Genomic DNA, 22,121 nt, shown 5'->3' with positions numbered 1-22,121 from the left:
AAAAACGTTTGAATTGAGAGGGAAGGATAAAGACTCCTGTACATCTCACATATAATCTGTGAACCTTACATGTGATCACTATTTACGCAAAAAAATCTCCATGTTGTTGAAATCTAGTATACTTCATTGAGTAGGAGGAGCACATAAGTGTACTACGAGTCCCAGAATCCTTTATATCTAATATAGATATTTTATTTGCGTGCTCAAGGATAAAGAAACATGGTTGTGAATAATAAAGGCGTGCAAAAATGGATGCTTCTGAAATGGTTAATTCCTCCCTGTGTATGGAGGGAGGGCATGCTGACATCTGCTTAGAACTGCCTTGACGCCATAAACCGAGGATTCAATAAGATCTATCTTTGGAGCCCACATGCAAAGCTTTATCACCATTTCTACCCATACCCAGTAATTCATAAAATTGTAAAGGAGAATGACACTCTTATTCTGAAACTCTTAAACATGTCCAGTTGTACCAACAGCTGTACACCGATTGTTTCTTTCTCTTTTTGTTGTTGGAATGGAAAGGCTAACCCAAAGGGATGGTGCTGTGAATATGTGAGACGGAGTAAGAATAAAATATACCATGAACACAACGACTAAACATATTCAATATGAAAAACCGCGAGCAGAATATTGGGAGGACATATGGAGTATGCAACAACAGATAGCAGCTTCTGTAAAGCTTGAATACCACGAGGTGCACTCTTTAAAGCTTATGCTACTTTTCTGAGGCATATCTGTACATTAATGCTCATAGCAGTGGCAAACCTTCATACCCAACCACTGTGCCGTAAAGTAAGATCTCCAGAACCAAGTTAATCCATCGTGAGGTAAAAGCAAGACCGTGTGTGGTAGTGATGTGCTCTTATGTGAGCAACTCATTTAAATAAGGACTATATCCGTCCAATTTTGAAACATTTACATATAGATACATTGCTTACGTGGAATGATGAGGTTTACAGAGCTCACAGGCACTGCACCTATTTATACAAAGGAACGTAAACACTGTATGCAGTTCAACTCCACAACTTGAACACTTAAAATAGGTGTTCCCACTGTTGATGCACATAGGTAGGAGTAATATTCTGAAGATTTGACATCCTCCGAAAATCTAAATGATTGTTTTCTGTGATCATTCCATGTAAATTTATTTTGTATGCATGCATATAATCTCGAATGGCTTCAGAATTTGTGGACCTCTGTTGGAAACCCAGTATTTATCAAAATCTCTACCCCAAGATAAGAAAGGCAACCAAGTGATTATTTAGGTCATGTACCAGACAAAACAAACAAATACCTGCATGGTTCATGCCTGTAACCATATGCTAGTATGTCTTCAAATAATAATAAATAAAAAAAGCAAAGAGAAATATTTGGCATCCACATCCTCTACTGGTTTTCTGAATGCTATAGCATGGAAGAAAGAAACAGCAAAACCTTCCTCCGTCCACCCAATCGCAGCTCGCGCTAAGCAGAAGGTGCGGGGTACACCGGTGCAGGGGAGAGGAGAATTACATTTTGAAGAAAACCGAAAACACTTACCTTAATGTGCGCCGCTCCTCCATCTCCTCCCTGCAGGCAGACACAGGCTCCCAGCCTGCACCTGCGCCAATCCTGACAGTGCTTAGAGCGGTGTTAGGGTTGGCTGGCTGCGCCCAGCCAGGGCATTCCCAGGCAGAATGGGAGCCTGTGCACGTGTGTTTGGCCAGTCCGAGACAGCCAGCCAAACACACATGCACTCTGCTCGTCACCCCCGTGGCCCTGCCCCTTTTCCCCAAAAACGATCATAATCACAGTTTATGATCTCTTTTTGGGGAAAAGGTTTGCAGCTGCTGGCAGGGGATGGGGGAGGGGGGTACAGTGCGCTCCTCCGCACTTATGGAGGAGCCACCCCTTTGTCCACCATTCGCAGTCCCCTTAAAAAGAGAACAAATGGATTGATGATGCAAAGGAGAGAGGACAATACAAGTACAGTAGGACCTGTAGCAAGGTTCACCTACTTTAAAAAGGAATGTTGTCCCTAGTAGGGTGGGACTAAGAATATCTCAGAGCGAACAGAGAATGCCACTGCCCTCGGAGTACAAACAGTCCCAGAAGAACGAGTTACTTACCTTCGGTAACGACTTTTCTGGTGGATACATTAGCTACCTGTGGATTCCTCACCTAATGAATACTCCCATGGCGCCAGCATTCAACGGAAATCTTCTTACTAGTCTCTGCACGTCGACGAGGACGTCACTCTAGCCCACGCGACGCCGTCCGACGTCATACAGGCAATAAGAGGTCCTCGACGACGTGCGGACGTCAGTACCAATCATTTTTTACGTGCATGAGAACAACCAGGCAATGCAATGAAAGAGCAAGGCAACATCCCATTATATTGTAAAAATACACAACATTGCATGAATAACTGTAAATCTTATATATATATATATATATATATATATATATATATATATATAAAACTCTCTCTTTTTAAAATATATATACACATCAAGTATATACACAAAGATATATACATATATATAAATATATTATATACAACATCTATTGCACCCTCAAAGACCAAGAGGAGCGCACTCAAGGATTACTTGGTAAGACCAGAAAGGCAACGGGGAGGCGGGTGGGACCGTGAGGAATCCACAGGTAGCTAATGTATCCACCAGAAAAGTCGTTACCGAAGGTAAGTAACTCGTTCTTCTGATGGATACAACTACCTGTGGATTCCTCACCTAATGAATAGAATCCCAAAGCAGTACCACGCCCGGCGGTGGGTGCCTAAATGGTCAAACCAAGAAATCCTGCAGCACTGACCGTGCAAAATGGCCGTCTCTTCTAACCTCAGAATCCAAACAGTAATGTTTTGCAAAAGTGTGAAGGGACGACCAAGTTGCGGCCTTGCAGATGTCGACCACAGGAACACCCCTGGCCAAAGCCGAAGTGGCCGACTTAGCTCTGGTGGAATGAGCTCTAATGCCCTCAGGAGGATCCTTCTTTGCCAAAGAGTAACAGATTTTAATGCAAAGAACAACCCACCTGGATAGTGTTCTCTTGTGGACTGCCTTTCCTCTCCTCTTGCCCACGTATCCAATAAACAGCTGATCCTCCAGCCTGAATTCCTTTGTTCTATCAATAAAGAAGCTCAACGCTCTCTTTGGGTCCAGACGGTGCAGTCTTTCTTCCTCTTTGGAAGGATGAGGCGGAGGATAGAACGTGGACAAAGTAATTGCCTGAGCCAAATGGAAGGGTGAAACAACCTTCGGGAGGAAAGCAGCCTTGGTCCTCAACACCACCTTATCCCCATAAAAAGTTGTATAAGGGGGCTTTACTGATAAGGCCTGCAACTCACTCACTCACTCTCCTTGCTGATGTTATAGCTATCAAGAAGACTGTTTTTAAAACCAAATACCTTAAGGGGCAAGAATGCATAGGTTCAAAAGGGGACCCCATAAGGAAAGTCAGGACCAAGGACAAATCCCATTGCGGCATAACGAATGGCTTTGGAGGATATTTATTTAGAAGACCTTTCAGGAATCTGATAACAATAGGGGATTTAAATAAAGATGGTTGGTCTGGAAGACATATGAAGGCTGACAAGGCCGATAAATAACCCTTAATGGTAGCCACTGCACAACCTTTCTGCGCTAGAGACAGAGCAAAAGACAAAACGTCCGATAGATGAGAATGCAAAGGATCAATCTGCCTCTCTCCACACCACGCAACAAATTTAGACCACCTATTAGAGTAGATAGATTTAGTGGAGTGTCGCCTGGCCGCTAATATAACATCCACTACCTCAGGCGGAAGAGAGAAGGAACTCAGGTTGCCCCGTTCAATCTCCAGGCATGTAGGTGCAGACTCTGGAGGTTGGGGTGTAGAACCTGCCCCTGCGACTGCGAGAGGAGGTCTGCCCTGAAAGGGAGACGGAGCGGAGGGCACATTGAGAGTTGGAGAAGGTCGGGAGTACCATACCCTCCTTGGCCAATCCGGAGCTATTAGGATGACTAGAGCCCGGTCCTGGCGAATCTTCCTCAATACTCGAGGAATCAAGGGTATGGGAGGAAACGCGTAAAGCAACTGGCCGCACCAGGTTATTTGAAACGCGTCCCCCAACGCTCCCTGCAACGGATACTGGAGGCTGCAGAACAACGGACAATGCGCGTTCTCTCGAGTGGCAAACAGATCTACCCGAGGAAACCCCCACCTCTGGAAGATTAAACGGACTTGATCTGGATGAAGACGCCACTCGTGGTCTGCCGAGAAATGGCGACTGAGACTGTCCGCACGCACGTTCAAGACTCCGGCCAGATGGTTTGCTATCAAGCAAATCTGATGGTCCTTTGCCCAGGACCATAGTCGAAGAGCTTCTCTGCAGAGAAGGTACGACCCCACTCCTCCCTGCTTGTTTATGTACCACATCGTGGTAGTATTGTCCGTTAGGACCTGTACCGACTGACCACGAAGGGAAGGGAGGAAGGCCTTGAGAGCCAGACGTACAGCCCGTAACTCTAACAGATTGAGGTGAAACATCTGTTCCTCTGGAGACCAAAGACCTTTGATCTCCAGATCCCCCAGATGAGCTCCCCACCCTAGAGTGGAAGCATCCGTTATGACTGTGGCCACTGGTGGCGACTGCTGGAACGGCTTTCCTTGTGAAAGATTGTTGCTTGCAATCCACCACCTCAAATCCACAGCAGCATCTCTGGAGATCTTGACAGTACCCTCTAGATCCCCTTTGTGTTGAGACCACTGCCTTCGGAGGCACCACTGAAGAGCCCTCATGTGCCAGCGAGCATGCGTGACCAACAGAATGCAGGAGGCAAAAAGACCGAGCAGACGAAGGACCTTGAGAACTGGAACTACCGCTCCATTTTGAAACATTGGAACCAAATCCTGAATATCTTGAATCCGCTGAGGCGGAGGAAAGGCCCGACCCAATGTTGTATCCAGTACTGCCCCTATGAACAGGAGGCGCTGAGAGGGCTCTAGGTGAGATTTGGGCTCGTTCACCAAAAAACCCAGGTCGAACAACAACTGGGTTGTTGACTGCAGATGATGCGACACAAGCTCCGGGGACTTGGCTTTGATCAACCAGTCGTCCAAGTAAGGGAATACTGCTATCCCCTTCCTTCTGAGTTCTGCCGCAACCACCGACATCACCTTCGTGAAGACTCGAGGTGCTGAAGTAAGACCAAACGGAAGGACCGCAAACTGATAGTGTTGCGATCCCACCACAAACCGGAGATACTTCCTGTGTGACTTGAGTATCGGGATATGAAAGTAAGCATCCTGCAAGTCGACAGACACCATCCAGTCTTCCTTGTTCAACGCCAAAAGCACCTGTGCTAGGGTCAGCATCTTGAATTTTTCCTGCTTGAGGAACCATTTCAAGATCCTCAGGTCCAGAATTGGTCTCAAACGACCATCCTTCTTGGGAATCAGGAAATACCTTGAGTAACATCCTCGACCACCTTTCCTGCTCTGGGACCAACTCCACCGCGCCCTTGGAAAGGAGGGCTTGTACCTCCTGTTCTAGCAACAGGAGGTGTTTCTCTGAACAATAAGAAGGGCGGGGCGGGATGAGGGGCGGGAACTCCCGAAAGGGAAGGGTGTAGCCTTTTCCCACAATACTGAGAACCCAAGTGTCCGTTGTAACAGTCTTCCATTTGGTGAGAAAATGCTGTAATCTTCCCCCTACAGGAGAGGAGTGAGTGGGAAATGGTGGAAGCCTAAGGCTGCTTCCCCTGCTGCACCCCGCCAGAGGATGAGGAAGAGGCAGAGTGCTGCTGAGAGGCTCCTCTGGTGCAGACCCTACCTCTCCCCCTGAAAGATCTATAGGGATGGGAAGAGGCAGGTTGCTGATATCTTCCCCGAAAGGAAGAGGAGGAAGAGCCACACCCAAATCCACGAAACCTCCTGAAAAATCTGGAAGAGGCCGTGGAAGAAGGAGCTTGGAGCCCTAACGACTTAGCCGTGGCCCTGCTTTCCTTAAAACGTTCCAAGGCCGAATCAGCCTTGGCTCCAAACAGTTTGTCCCCATCAAACGGGAGATCCAACAATGTGGACTGTACATCTGCAGAAAAGCCCGAGTTACGGAGCCAGGCCTGTCTCCTTGCCACCACAGTTATGCCCATTGCTCTGGCTACCGAGTCGGTGGTATCCAGTCCCGTCTGGATAATCTGGGTCGCAGCAGCCTGGGCATTTGAGACAAGATCCAAAAGACCCTGGGGAAGCTCTGTAAACGATGAGGAAATGTCATCCATCGGAGCATGAATATACCTCCCCAGGATACAGGTTGCATTGGTGGCTTTTAACGCCAGACTGCAGGATGAAAAAATCTTCTTCGACTGCGCCTCTAGCTTCTTTGAATCTCTGTCCCCAGGCACCGTCGGGAAAGAACCAGGCGCTGACTTGGATGAACAGGAGGCCTGCACCACCAAGCTCTCCGGCGTAGGGTGCCTAGATAGAAACCCAGGGTCAGTCGGAGCCGCCCGATACCTCCTGGCCACGGCTCTGTGAACTGCTGGGGAAGATGCCGGCCTCTTCCACATCTCTAACACCGGATCCAGCAGAGCGTCATTAAATGGCAACAGAGGCTCCGCCGCAGCGGAGGCCGGATGTAGCACCTCTGTTAAAAGGTTTTGTTTAGCCTCCACCACCGGCAAAGGCAGGTCCAAAAAACTAGCTGCCTTCCGTACCACTGCATGAAAGGAAGCAGCCTCCTCAGTATATTCCCCCGGGGACGAAAGATCCCACTCAGGGGAAGTGTCCAGCCCACTGGCCAACTCCAGTCCACGCAGCCCATCACCCGAGTCCTCTAGCTCTCCTTCCTCCAGGGCTCGTTGGTACTCCTGCTCTTCTAATACACGGAGAGCACGTCTCCTGGAATGAAGTCGCTGTTCAATACGCGGAGTCGACAATGCCTCCGCCGAAGTCGAAGATCGGCGCCGATCTTCAGAAGCCACCGACGCCGCGTCCGGCGCCACAGGTAACTTCGGCGCCGACAAAAGAGCAGCTGAAGCAGATGGACCCACCGGAGTCACAGGCCGAAATCCCGACGTCGACGGGATGGAAATCCCCGGGGCCAATCCTTCTGATGCCACCGGAGCGGCCACCGGCGCCGAGCCCACGTTCCCAAAAGGGAGAAAGGGCATAAAGGGTGCCGGCCGAAGAGGCGCAGGATCACCCAAAGAAAAGGCCAAAGGCCCAGCCGGAGCACCCCCTGGAGCCATCTGTTGGAAGATGGCATACATCGCATTCAAGAATGCGGAACTATCGGCTCCAGGGGTGGGAAAAGCCGGATACTGAGGTGCCTGTCTCGGAGGCGACCCCGACGCCGGCCTCGGCGTCTGCGCCGGAGAAAACACCTGAGGCTCCAATACCTCAATCACCGACGCCTGTCCAGGTGAAGTTGGAGACACCGGAGAGGGCAACGGCGTCGAAGGATGCGGCGTAACCGTGGGACTGATCTCCCATGTCCTTCGGCGCCGATCCGAAGACCTGGAACGAGTCTCCTTCGAATGACGCCGAGATTCCCTACGGCGCCGGGAGTCTCGATGACGCCGATGTCTTGGAGAAGAAGACTTCTTGTGATGCTTCTCCTTCGATTTAGCCATAAACAGCTTCGCCTCACGTTCCTTGAGGGCCTTTGGATTCATGTGCTGGCATGAATCACAAGTCGAGACGTCGTGGTCGGAGCTCAAACACCAAAGGCAATCGGAATGAGGATCCGTCACCGACATCTTGCCTCCACACTCACGACAAGGCTTAAATCCAGACTTTCTCTGCGACATTATTACCACAGCGAAAGACTATGCAGCAAAAATACACTGTAACCAAAAAAGTAACAGTTGCTCCCTCGAAGATAACCGTTTCGAATGCACGGAAAAAAGGGAACTGACGTCCGCACGTCGTCGAGGACCTCTTATTGCCTGTATGACGTCAGACGGCGTCGCGTGGGCTAGAGTGACGTCCTCGTCGACGTGCAGAGACTAGTAAGAAGATTTCCGTCGAATGCTGGCGCCATGGGAGTATTCATTAGGTGAGGAATCCACAGGTAGTTGTATCCATCAGAAAGTACCAGTTCTTTCGGGCCAGTTAATACTCTGAACAAAAGGTAATGACACCATGAGCAGCATTTAGGCCAAGGAAAGGCTAATATTCCAGTCTAAAAATTCTTATGGCTGGATTTTTTTTTTTTTTTTAAAGATCAAGAGAAAATGCAGATTTACCGTGCAGGACACTGATCTGAATTACCAGAGAAAAGTTTTATTCTAAAAAGAAACAGAGAAAATTCATGTCTGAACGCTTAAGAGAGACAATTAATTGACTGTTTCATACTTTGCCTTCAACAAATCCATAAGGTGACCACAGACTTATGGAGGGTGGCAGTAAGAACAATACATCTACTATGTTGAAGATCTGATGGACTATATTTAAGGTCGTTACATTTCATCAGTGAAACATTTTCTTTGTGCATCAATTGTTAAGACATATCAGCTATATGCAACTTTTAATTAGTGGGGTGGAGTGGCGGGGAGGCAAATCTCAATTTTCAGTAAGATCTGGCACAGATGTATGAAATGAAGCGCTTTAGCTATTTGAAGAATGAAGGACCTGAAGAAAAATCTGGCAGCGAGACTCCAGAGGTTATTGAAATGCACCGCACAGTAGCAGGCCTGGAAGTCACCAGCTCTGTCAAAATATCGGGCCATCATTTTGGAAATTTTTGAGAATCAGTTCCACATACAACGAGTTGCGAAACAGCGGGCTGCTGGCTTCGCATGCTGAGTGGGCAAAGGTTGAGTCATCAAAATAAAGTTAAGACCAGGTTAAAGCTTTTCCAAACTAGAGTCTTGTTATCTCTCAAGCACAGAGACTCACGTGATAGATTAGCTCAGTGAGCCAAGCATTAACTACTCAGATGCGCATTTCTGTGTATACGTTTGCAGATCACCGATGCAAATCCCACTAAACGAAATTGGTCTTGCATCTTACCCAAAGAAATACAAAAATAACTAAATAAAAAGTTTGCGTATTGAGTTGGATAATAGTGACGATTGTTAATTACAGTACAGAAGAAGTGCAAAATCCCTAGCAACAAGCTCCACATTAAAATAAGTACTGACACAGCCGATCGACCTAGCCTTCAAAAGAGCTATTGACTTTGCCAAGGTATTTTAGCTATGTTGCACAGCAGCGTGACTGCTGTGCAGTATGTCATCAAGTTAAAAAAAAAAAGTGGCTACTACACATGATGACCATTTCATAGCACTACTTTGTATGTCTAAGCCTTTGCTAAAGACATCATGGGGGATATTTGGAAAGCTTCCCTGGGACTGCATCCCACCCACTGCTTAACACTGGATTTGTGGGTTGTAACTTACATTTGCTTGCTTTCCATTTTCTGGCTTTGTTTCAGACTGTTTGGCTTCAGCTTGGAACAGCATCCCCTTTTTACTGTATCCTTCCGAGTAACCCATTCTGTAAACATACCTTTAAATCTTTTTCATATCTGGTCACGTTTGCTGTGCATTCAAAGACAGAGGTCATATGTCAGTCTCTGTCTTCCAAGGGAGCTTGGTGTTGACTTTTCTTTCTCCTAATTCAAAGTGAGAGAATTTATGTGACAATTATGCTGGGTCCTGGGGTAATGCTCAAGTGTGGTGGAAAGAAATATTTCTACATGATCAAAACAAATCAATACACTAAGTGATTACATTACCACAACATATTGTTTGTGTGCTGTATACTTTCATCAGTAAAACTGAATGCCTATGCAAATGTAGTAATCATTTCAATTAAAAATGTGTTGTCTAATTGCAGTGCGCTACCACACCATATTCCAATTTACGCCACTGCACTCTTCTCTGCACTACTCCATGCCACTGCACTCTGGACCACTCCAGTCTAGGCCACTCCGCTCTGTAACACTGCACTCTAGGCCAACCCACTGTAATCTACTCTGCACCACTGCAGTCTACACAACTGCACTCTGCCCTTCACCACTCCACTTTTCACCACTTCCCTCTATGAAAAAATCCTCACTATGCCACAGCGCTCTGTGCCAGTCTACTCCACTCTGCGCCACTCCACACAACTCTAAAACACTGCAGCCTATGCCATGCACTCTACACCACTCCACTCAAAACCAATGCACTCTGCGTCACTGCACTCTGACAATCTATTCTACAACACTACGCTGCTATATTCTACAATACTTTACACTATGCCATTGCACTATACAACTCTACACCATTGCACCCGATGTCAATCTATTCTACTCTGCAGTACTGTACTCGATACCACTCTACACTATGCCACTGTACTCTGCAACACTACTCTCAAACACTTCACTCTTCACCACTGTACTCTGCACCACTGCACTCTACGACACTATGTCATCTTATGCCACGCTATGCTACTCAACGCTTCTCTCCTCATTGCCGCAAACGTTTAGCCATTCTGAATAGCAGCCACTCTGGTGTACAACTTGGCTAAAACACATTGGCAAAGCCAATAGCTCTTGTATAGGCAAAACCCATTGACTTTGCCAATGCTTGTTTTTATGGCTGGCGGGACAAAAGGCAACAGGGAGGGAGGGAGTGGATATATGGGAGGAAGATAACGAAGCCTACGGCAGTCGACCAGCAAGAAACAAGAAAATGAGCGACAATGAACCCAACCAAAGATAAGCAAGGGGCAGCATCTGAGCCCACGATTACAAAGTCTTTAACCTCTTCTAAGCCAAGGACGTAACGGTTACGCCCTGTGGTGCCATTGACGTAACCTTTATATCCTGCCATTGACCCGCAGGGAAGCGCTGGCGCTCCCTCTTGCGGGCCACCCACCCACACCCCCTCAACGGGAATGGCAGCGGAAGACCTACCTTCCGCTGCCACCCTGGCCCCCTCCCGGTGATCTGATGACATCAGCGCATGCCGCACGTGCTGACATTATCAGATGGTGCCGGTGGCACTGGAAGGCATTCGATTCCACCACCAGATTGAGAAGGAGGTACTTATCACTTCTTGGGAGGGGTTTCAATGAGGCAGGGGGAAAAGAAAAAAGTTTTTCCTTTCCCTCTGTCTCTTTCAATTCTATTACTGCTGCACAATCGCACATGGCGTCGAGAGAGAGAGATCATTTTCAAGCAGTGGCCCCTTGGGCAAAGGCCACTAGACTCCAGGAATTATTGAGTAGGCACATATTATTTTTCTTGAGGGAGAGGCCTCTTGGGCAAGGGTTGCTCCCCCATGGTGGTAATTACTTTTGGCCATTTCTAGACGCCAGGAATTATTGAATGGGTGCATGTTTTTTTTTTCTCCATAGGGCAGCCTCTTGGACAAGGGTTGATCCCCCATGGGGGTAAATTACTTTTGGCCATTTCTGCCCTCCTTGGGGGTAGTTCGGCCTATTTTTGTGAAGCCTATCTGCCCCCAAGGAGGGCGGAAACCACTAGGCACGAGAGATTATGTTTTGTGTGTTTTTGTTTTGTTTATGGGTGCAGTCCCTTGGGCAAGGGTCAACCCCTTGGTGGCGCATTACTTTTGCCCTTTTCTGCCCACTTTGGGGGAAGAAACCACTAGGATTGAGTGAGTGCATTTTGTTTTCTGGGGAGGGGAGGAAGGATCATTCCCAATGGGGGTACATTACTTTTGGCCATTTGGGCAGATAGGCCTCTATATGTTAGGCCCATCTGCCCCCAAAAGGGCAGAAACCACTAGACACTACGTAAAATTTGTAAATGTTTGGTGGCAGGGTGTTTGTAGACTGGCGGAGTATTTGTGATCATGATGTTTTATTTCTCCTTTTTGTTCTAGGTCAAAGCTTTTGATTCCTTTGCTGTGACTTCTTGTGGTTGTGGCAGAACTGAAGTTTGTGTAGTTGCATGTGTTTGGAAAAAGAAAAGTTTTTTTTTTTTTGTAAAAGGTGTATTAAATGCAGGATATTTAGCTTATGTTTCATTGTGTGTGAAATTGCCCTTAGATTTGTGCACACTGATATTTGTGTTGTCTGATGTGTAAATTTATTAACTTTTTAATGGGATATCACTGGTGCATGCTTTATCTGTGCAGAGTAAGAGTTGGTGAGGCTAGCTGTCTCAGGCTAGTGAGTGGTATCGTTTTTGAGTATGTAAGTTTTTGCGATAAAGTCACACTTTGTTTATTACTTATTTTACACAGTGTTGGTTGTTGTTGGCATATTTTTCAAGTTACTTTTATTAGGAAGGATCGTGGCTAGCCACAGGATGACTGCTCAGCAGGTTATTGGTATGCCTTTGTAGTCTTCTTCTGACCATGATTATGAGACTGACTCTGCATTTGAGGCGGGGGGGGGGGGGGGAGTGTAAGATTCTGGCAGTTAATTTTGTGTCAGAGGGGAAACATCTGATGAAGAAGCCACTGTCGGTGCAGATAAAGAGCCTGTTTTAGAGCTGGACACTGATGTGCCTTTAGTGCAGCACCTTGGGGCTGTAAGGCATCCCACTGGAAGACCTGAACTCTGGGTTGCCTCAAACATGGAGCAGCCAGCGTTGCCTGCCTTTACTGGTCTCCCAGGGCGTAGAGTGAATTTGGACAATTTTTTCCCTATCATTTACTTTCAGTTGTTTATGGATGATGTATTTGTGGAAGAGATTGTTGAGCAGACTAATCTGTATGCTGAAAAGTATTTGATGGACAACAGTGCCAGACTTGGGCCACACTCTAGAGCTAGCCTGTGGATTCCCACAAATCTTGAAGAGTTGAAGAAGTTCTTAGGTTTAACCTTTTTGATGGGGCTGATAAGAAAACATTCACTGTCTTCATATTGGTCTACTAGTACCTTGATGGCAACGGCTATCTTTCCTACAATCATGAGTCCTAATTGGCATTTGCTTCTTCTTCAGATGCTGCATTTTGTGGATAATGCTTTAGCGTTGCCACGATATCACCCAGATTCTGAGCATCTTTTTAAGATTGGGCCTGTCCTTGATCACTTTGTAGATCAGTTTTCAGAGCTCTATGTCCTAGGGAAAGAAATAGCTGTTGATGAGTCTTTGGTTCTGCCAAGGGCCGCTTGGTTTTTAGGCAGTAAATTCCTAACAAGAGGGCATGTTGTGGAATTATGATGTATCTGCTGTCTGAGAGTAGTGCAGGCTATGTCTTTAATTTCCGGGTCTACACTGGTAGGTATTCCAGTATTGTCCACTTTTGTAGTTAGTGAGAATGTCGTGTAGGAACTTGGTAGGCGCCAATTTACCAAAGGTCACCATTTGTACCTAAATAACTTCTACACTGGTGTGCATTTGTTCAGGGAATTGTTCAAAGTGGACACTGTTGCTTGTGGCACAATCCGCTCTAACCGTAAAGGCTATCCAAGGGAGCTTGTGTGTGTTAAAAAAAAAAAAAAATGAGGGGTTAGTGCCTTGCGTAATGATCATCTGCTAGCTGTGAAATTTGCAGACAGGTGGGAAGTCTACATGCTGACTACCATCCTTGATGAGCGTACACCTGTGAATGTTTGGGGTCAGGTTGCTGAACTGCACAAACCTGTGTGCATTTTAGACTACAAAAAGCACAAGGGTGGTGTAGATGGAGATGATCAGAGGTTGGAACCTTACACCGCTGTTCATAAGGCTTACGTTTGGTATAAGACGTTGGCTATACATCTATTCTAGTTAGCAACTTTTAATGTTTTTGTTGTTTTCAAAGATTGTTCTCCTCAGTCAAAGATGACATTTGTTAAGTTTCAGGAGTCTGTGACAGACAGCCTCGTTGCAGTGGAACAGGCAAGAGTTCCTAGAGAAGCAGTGGTGAAGGATGTGGCTAGATTAAAAGATTGCCACTTTCCTGATCACATTCCTCCAACGCCTAAAAAAGACTTTCCCGCTAAGAAATGTAGAGCCTGTGCCCGGAGAGGTATCTGGAGGGAGACTCCGGTGTACTGCCCCGATTGTCCTAAGTCTGGGCTGTGTGTGGCCGGCTGTTCCAGAAGTTACCACACCCAGAAGAATTATTGAGAAATACCGTAAAAGTGAACTGCCTGTTCTGTATTGTTGTATATTTTTTGTCCAGTTTCACAGTTGGCATTACTGTCATTTATTTAGTTCGAGCTTTTGTGTTTATAGTTTTGTACTTACTTATAGTTAATGTTTTTGCTGGAAGGGGGAAAAAAAAAAATAGTGATGGCTGTGTGTGTGTGTGAACTGGCACTTGGCTGGCAGTGTAAATAGTGACTGGCTGTTGGTCACTACAACACACTGCTAGCCAAACACCAGTCCACAGGCTCAGCTGGTGTGACTGCTTTATCAGGCATGTGGGCATATAAAAGTCATGGGCCCTTGAATGGCGCTGTCTGTTGATTTGAGTGTTGTAATGTGCTGGACCCACGTCCGAAAGCATGAATGGTCTTGTACATGTCACATATTAAAAGGTGTGTGAATGGACTGTAAAGAGGTTGGTGCCTTGATGTGGCTTTACAGCTCATAAGCTGTGAGTCATTGGTTCAGTTTTTTGACCTTTCAGTTATTAACAGTGCATTTTATTTTTGTGAAATCTCTTGTTAATAAAATGTGATCTATTGAACCATCACTTACCCTCGTGCCAAATTCAACCAGTATGTGTGAGGTAAAATAAAAAATGAAAAAACCCTCTCCACTGTAATCAGGTGTCAAAGCACACCCATTGACATGCTAGGTGTCTTGAGTGGGACCCCAATGATGAAGCATGCAAGCAACCAGGTTGGTGGGTGAGGGGTCTTTTTAATAAAACCTAAGGGAGTGTCTTCTCACAATTTGAGTATTTGGAACATCACAGAAGTAAGAGTCTTGGTAGCTTGCTCGCTTCTGCTCTAGGGAAAAAGTACCTACCCCAAATAAGTTTGAAAAACAGACATCCAGTGGAGTACAGGGTGGTGTGCCTCTCGTGGATCCCAACAAGTTTCTTGGCCACAATTGCCTGTAAACTTTAAAACAGGACTAAAATCACACATTTTTCTTGTGTTTCTGTGCCATATTCTTCCAAAATCTAAAAATAAATCAGAAACTTCCTACCACCCACAGTTCCCCCAGGTCTCCTGATAAAAATGCTACCTCACTTGTGTGGGTGGGCCAACAGCCCACGACAGGTAAGGGCCAAAATACAAAGTGGACACATAAACATTATCTATTACAAAACAACCTGTTTTTTTTGGGGGGGGGGGGGGGGGGAGGAGGGGGAGAACAGCTGCATTTCCTACCACCCTGCGTGCCCCTCAGTCTCCCAAGTAAAATGATACCTCACTTGTGTGGGTGCCCAGGGCAGTCAGCCTAAAAACGTATTTTAAATTTTTTTTGCTTATCACCTCACTGTGATATCCCCTCAATTTCTACACGTTTTTGGCTCTTCCCTGTCGCAGGCACTTCAGCTACCTACTCAAGTGAGGTATGATTTTTATCAGGAGACTGAGGGGACCACGGGAACACTGGGTGGTAGGAAATGTGTGCTGGTGCGGTGATTCCACATAAAAAAAAAAATTAAAAAAAAAAACATTCTAAGATAAATTTAAGGTATGCAGGGGATTCTGGGTAAGAAAACGTTGGGGGAATCCATGCAAGCCACACCTCCCTAGACTTCACTGGGTGTCTAGTTTAAAAAAAAAATGTCTGGGTTTGTTAGGTTTCCAAAGATGACCACTGCGCCGAGGACCAAAAACGCAGATGTCCCCCTTGCAAAAACAGGTAGTTTTGTAATAGATTATTTTGAAGTGCCCACATTGCGTTTTTGTGCATTTCCTGTTGCGAGCATTAGGCCTACCCACACAAGTGAGGTATTTTTTATTTTATTTTTTTAAATCAAGAGACTTGGGGAAACACAATAGAAGAACAAGTGGTATTGTCAATTGTCTTTCTCTACATTGTTGTCTTCCAAATGTAAGAAAGAAGTCGTTTTGAGAAATGCCCTGTAATTCACATGCTTGTATGGGGACCTCCAAATTCGGAGATGTGCAAATAACCACTGCTTCTGGACTACTTATCTTTTGCCCATTTTGGAAAAACATAAGTTTCCACTTAAATTTTTCACTCTTAATATTTTACCAAATTATTTGCTGTATACCATGAAAACCCATTGCAAGGTGCAGCTCATTTATTGGCTCTGGATACCTTGGGTTCTTGATGAACCTACAAGTCCTATATATCCCGCAACCAGAAGAGTCCAGCAGATGTAACAGTATATTGCTTTCAAATATCTGCCAAAGCTGGGAAAAGTTACAGAAGAAAATGTGGGAGAAATGGCTGGTTTTTTTACAACTCAATTTCATTTTTTTTTTTATTTCAACTGTTACTTTCTGTAAGTAACCTTGAAAGATCTACACAAATGACCCCTTGCTGAATTCAGAATTGTGTCTACTTTTCAGAAATGTTTAGCTGTCTGGGATCCACCATTGGTTTCACACCCATTTCTGTCACTAACTGGAAGGAGGCTGAAGGCACACAAACATAGTAAAAAATGGGATATGTCCCAGTAAAATGCCAAAACGGTGTTGAAAAATCTGGTTTTCTGATTCATCTCTCCCTGTTCCTGAAACCTGGGAAGATGTTGATTTTAGCACCGCAAATGCTTTGTTGATACCATTTTCAGGGAAAAAAAAATAGACACTTTCATCTGCAGCCCTTCCCCTCCACCCCCATCTTCCTTTAAAAATTTTTTTTAAAAAATTAGCTGTATTTTGGCTAATTTCTTGGTCTCCGAGGGGAGACCACAAACGCTGGGTACCTTTCCCAGAATGTTGGAAAAAAGGACGTAAATTTGGGGTGTATAGCTTATGTGGACAAAAAGTTATTAGGGCCTAAGCGTTAACTACCCCAAATAGCACAAAAAAAAAAAAGGCTTGGCACAGTAGGGGGAAAAGGGCTGGCAGCAAAGGGGTTAAGAGAGAGCACATGCGCAGCCCAGGCAAAACCTAAAAACGATTAATTAGGCCAGCATACACATGGGTCAGCTACTGCATAATGTTTATTTTGGAATTCTCATCTACCACAACCTTGTGCACAGATACCAACTAAGTCAACTTGCACACTGAGAAGCCTTTTTAAACCCACTGTTTAAGTTGTGGCTTAAGGCTGTACCACACAACACCTACTGCAATATAGAATACAGATTACGTTCGATTCATTGTTCACACAGAGCCCTTATACTATTTTAAGAGCAATCGGAAAGCACAGGAAGAGCAAGAAACACAATAATGAATATATAGCACAGTTTGTGAGTAGTGACAATGAAGAAAGCAATTACCATCCAACATACTAGAGACAATTTGATAAGCACATCAACATGATGGAAACAACCACTGCTGATCATGCAGGACACTAAAAAGATATCCAACATACGTCATATTTGCAACCCACTACTTACAAACCGTGCCTTGTAAGTTTAAGCATTCTATCATCCCTCTTAGTTCAACTACATACCAAGCCGCAGCAACATGACATGACAACAGGACAAATGTCGTCATCACATTCGAGACGAAGCACCTTCCACATGGGTGACAACATAAAACTATGGTACTCTAGCCAAGTACAACCTACAAGCGATCTGTGAGCTCCTGATGGATACGAAGCCCGATATGATTATAATTATTACAATATAATACAATACGAAACCGAAAGAAAGATCTTGAATGGGCTTGAAAACTCCAGCCTACACAGATACCCGCAGGGAATCATAAAAACAGGCAAAACCTATTTTAAATACTAACAAAAAAGAAAAAAAAACACACCCAGGAAAATATATAAATGTAATTACAGAAGAAACAACTATAAACAAAAAAAAAAAATCCTAAAACAGGACACAGAGTGTGTTTTCACAGGAAATTAGTACCCAACAAGGAATATGCTACATTTATTTTTAACAACTTTATACAGCTTGGAGCAGGCCTACAAGTGTGCCTGTAAATGATGATCAGCACTAACAGGTAACTATATTTTGTAGATAAAAGCACAATATTTGGGAGACTGGTTTTACAGATATTAAAGAATCTCAGTGCACATGTTTTTCAAAGGTTGTGGTAATAACAAAAGGCCAAAATCAGTCAAACCAAAGAAAGCTGGATGGAAGACAGGTTCCAATGTGCAAGAAAAAGGACTTGGGCCTAGCATCAATTCATTCACCATTTTCACCAGCCTTGAATGTCATATGAAGGGTGTACTAATGAATATGACGCCAATGTGTAAGTATGCACACACAGGACACGCAGAGGCCAGATGTCAGTGACATACTGTTTATCACAACAATACATTGCTTGCCTGTAATTAGCATTCACTTGTATTGTGCGTTTGAGGGAACGGTTGGATAAAACAGCAGACAATTATCACACGCAGCATCTACTGCTGAAAAAAAAAAAAGAGCATGTTTTTGTAAAAAAAAACATCATGGTACCTAGGGCTGAGTTAATTATATGTTTTTGTATTTCATTTACCATGTAGGCAGGAACTGGCAAATGTTGAAAAAGAATAGCAAAAAATAAATAAAAAAAATCTAAGCTGAACAGCAGGATGTAGCTCATTGTTGTTTGGGGGCAGGGGTATATGCATCACCGGAACGCTGCTAATTACCACACATCACATCACTCGTGACATCAATGATATCACTGCAACATTTATAGTGAAATTATTGTTAAGAAAACGGCATGGCGGGGGCACAAGTTATAGGTACCTTAGGCCATGAGTTATAGATACTTGAGATAACTATACCTGCTGAACTTCTATGGTTTTGTGTGTAAAATACAAACCCAACTATACCATCCCTCTAAACCTCTGTTTTTTTCCAGTAAATATATATATAAACACACACACAAAAAACTATTAGTATATGCAGCAATTGAAAAAAAAAAAAAAGCGCAGACTGGAGATATCCGCATACTCCAATTAATGTACGTGTATGCATACATAAAACGAAAACAAGGCTGCAGTCAGTGTTCCTCGCAGAACGAGCTAACATAAAAATATCTTCTGACGGATTCATTGGGCACTTGCTTTAATGAGAACCGTTAGACCAAAGAACCAATATCAGTCAATAAATATAGCAGCAGGTGACCCAGAATAAGACAAAAGGGGGAGACAGGAGGGCAGATTACAGCAAGAATAGAGGTCAAAAGGCCAGTGCAAAGCACGTGAATTGTTCAAATGAGAGAAGCTAAACTGCAGCTCTAGCAGCTCTCTCGCACGTCAGCCAAGGAACTCTCCTCAATATTCCAGCTCCAGGTTTAACACTTGAAACAGAACACGAGTAACAGAACTATGTTTTAATTCCCACCCACTAATTCCATACAGTTCTTGTGCTCGACTTATCGTCCACCATTCTTACCTCGGTAAACTAAAAATCAGGGGCGAATCTATGAATAGTGCAGCAGGTGAATAGCACTGGAGACTAGGCATGTTGCCTCTGGGCCCCGATTAAGGCCGTTTTACTACCAAGCCGTGCGGAGTAGTAAAGGGGTGTGCTATTTTCACTGCTTGCAGGAGGGTCCATTTATCCCTTGCTATGCTAGCGCTGCAAAATTCAACATTAGGCACACGCACATAAGTTTTAAGTGCTGGCATAACCTCGCAGGCTGCTAGATTCAGAAGACCAGGGGGTATTAGTACCAATACTGTAAACAAACAAAATGGTGCTATTAAATAACATAACATGACCAATGACGGACTAAGACTCAAGATAAAATGTATCCCTGCCATATAACATACATTGCAATAAAAAGGTAATAAGACGTTGCCACACTAAGATGCCTCTTGCTAATTCAGTACACTCCACATTGAACTACTCCCTAGAAACGTGTAGTTTGAAAATAATTTAGAAACGCCATCAACCACACCACAGTAGATCCCATGTGGCGGCATGCACATCAACACAAAATATAATGAAAGCCCAAACAACAAAGCGTCATTTAGTAGACCTTTGCTGCACACACCAATCTTTGCTTTCTTTACTCGAAGCATATATGAGAGAAAGAACTGGATGAAAGGTAATTCAGAGTACTTCTTACATGAAGAACAGACCCTCACACGTTACAATCTAAGCGCTCATCCAAGGTGGAATGATACACCAAACACCCAATAGCACGAGGTGATAGAGCTATACATCTCTGGGCAGAACAAAGAGCCCATGCCTGCATATTGTAAATACCTGGTAACCTTAATAGATGCGCTGTCAAGCAAAACCTAAAAAAGCGAAATTGAGTAGTGTGTACTGTGGAGAGGAAGCAAAGAAACTACGTGTAAAATGTGATAACGTTCATCGCTCCCCCGTTTGTTCTAGTATGTCAGCAGCACCTCTGGTTTTATTTATAAAGCGCTTTGCTTCGGGAATGCCGCTTCAAAAGCTTTCCAGGTAATTAATGGAGATCACACTAGATGCAAACGTGTTCCCACGGAGGCAGGAGTTGGGTTTAATTGGGAAATGGCCTGAGGTTGCTTACGCTATGCCCAAGGCCAAAGCACTGCCTCCAGCCACCTTACACACCTCGCTCACACTGACAATAAACAAAGGGAGGAAAAGTGGGGTTGGGGTCTGTATCAGGTCAAGTAGTGAAAAGTGTCACGAGTAGAAGATGAAGAAGTTTCAAAAAACAAACACGCGTGGATTTGTGCTAGACAAGCTTGAACGCAAGGAGACAACTCTCAAATTGCACAGGGAGTTGTTTTCTGTTAAACCAGGCATTCGCATTTATCTCTGGCTGCCCCACTGATGGAGACACTGTACCACCCACACAATCTCTTTATATGCAGACAATATACCAATTTCTGTTTTTTTCGGTACTTCAAGCATAGAGCATGCAATGTCAAAATGAATACTACGGCAATGGGAAGTATGCACAGCTGTGTTCACCTAACACTGCGAACTGGAGATTTCTAGCACTTCACAAAGGAACATATGGGTAATATTCGTATCTCCGGGTTGCTTATTTGTGTGGCATGCGCTTATAGATCCATTTACTGAAATATCATCCTTTTAGAATGGGAAAGGGTCGTAACTCAGATGAAACCCCCAATGACCCAGCGAGGTATGACCTAAGATTATCTAAGGCGCCAGGTGTGTTCTTTAAAATAAGATGTGCACACCTTTCATTGAATGGGAAATGCAGCGAAGTGTGTAGAAAAATATAACAACGAAGACGGCGATTCGAGAGACCTAATTTAGGCACCAAACCAGATTGTTCTTTATGTGTTACAATATAATCACAAAGACACACAGCAAGAACAGAAACAACATAAACGTCCTGGAAAAGAGACCTATTTCTAAAACCAGGAGAAGCAATAACGAAGACTGCGGGTAAAACCCCATTAAAAGCCCAAAGAACAAGTGTCTGGAAAGCCCGCATTGTCAGAGGCAATTACTGGGGCTGGGAGTCCCCTATTGTGTCCGCGTTCGGGCGGCTCAACCTGCCGGGCCAACCTGCTGGCTGCTCGCTCTCGGCTGCCAATGCAGCCCGACACTAGCAACAGCCAGCCAAGCAGAAAATGCACAGGCAGGTGAGGGCGGCTGGGCACAGGTGAAGCTCCTCGGGCTGCTGGGTCAGCGTAGTGGATACGGTACAGGCACCCCAAATGAACAGAGAGCGCCAAGCCAGCCAGAGTCACACTCACCGTGATCAGCATGGAGAGACTGACGCCAAGTTCACTGAAATAGCCATAGTGGAAGGCGCAGGTTAGGCACCATTTCCTCACCCCTAACGTACAACAGGAAGTGCAACCGAAGCTGTCCGGCTCAACGCTCGAGCCTCTCAATGCTGGTGGAACGTACCGTACTCAACAGTGTGCGCGCCCCTCCCTCGTGGGAGTGGCTTTAACCGTAATCCGTATAATATCGGAGCACCGAGAGCGCTCGCTTGTGTTGCTACTCTGTATACACCTAGCGAAACGGGTTTTAATCTCAAACACGCATCCCGATAGCAAAAAGGGGAAGCAGTTACAATGCATTAGGAGAAAAATGATAGCCCCTCACTTTCTCTGCAAACACATTGAAAACATATTTCTTACTAAGGTGTGACAGTGGCGTCAAACTATATTTGAAAAAAAACAGCTTCTCACACAATGCCTAATCGTTGCGGCTTGTCACGCACTGGCCGAATTTGTACAAATACGTATTATGAAATAAAAACGA

General features: G+C 44.9%; 1 protein-coding gene across 5 annotated transcripts in view; it reads right to left on the bottom strand.

Moving 5' to 3' along the window:
• MPP7 (MAGUK p55 scaffold protein 7) overlaps positions 1 to 21,776 on the bottom strand; it is a 1,064,688-nt gene extending 1,042,912 nt beyond the window's left edge. For 2 of the 5 annotated variants that reach the window (XM_069211307.1, XM_069211311.1), the window contains exon 1: positions 21,605 to 21,776. The gene's annotated coding sequence lies outside the window, so the exon portion shown is untranslated. Of the gene's footprint in view, positions 1 to 9,495; positions 9,602 to 21,604 lie in introns of all 5 variants that reach the window. The other 3 variants (XM_069211308.1, XM_069211312.1, XM_069211309.1) reach the window with 3 other exon arrangements.
• Positions 21,777 to 22,121: the final 345 nt, after the last annotated feature.

Source organism: Pleurodeles waltl, chromosome 10 (genome assembly GCF_031143425.1).
Source record: "Pleurodeles waltl isolate 20211129_DDA chromosome 10, aPleWal1.hap1.20221129, whole genome shotgun sequence".
In the NCBI taxonomy this organism is placed as follows: Eukaryota; Metazoa; Chordata; class Amphibia; order Caudata; family Salamandridae; genus Pleurodeles; species Pleurodeles waltl.
Note: the sequence above shows the minus strand (reverse complement) of the source record. Positions and strands in the feature narration are given on the sequence as shown.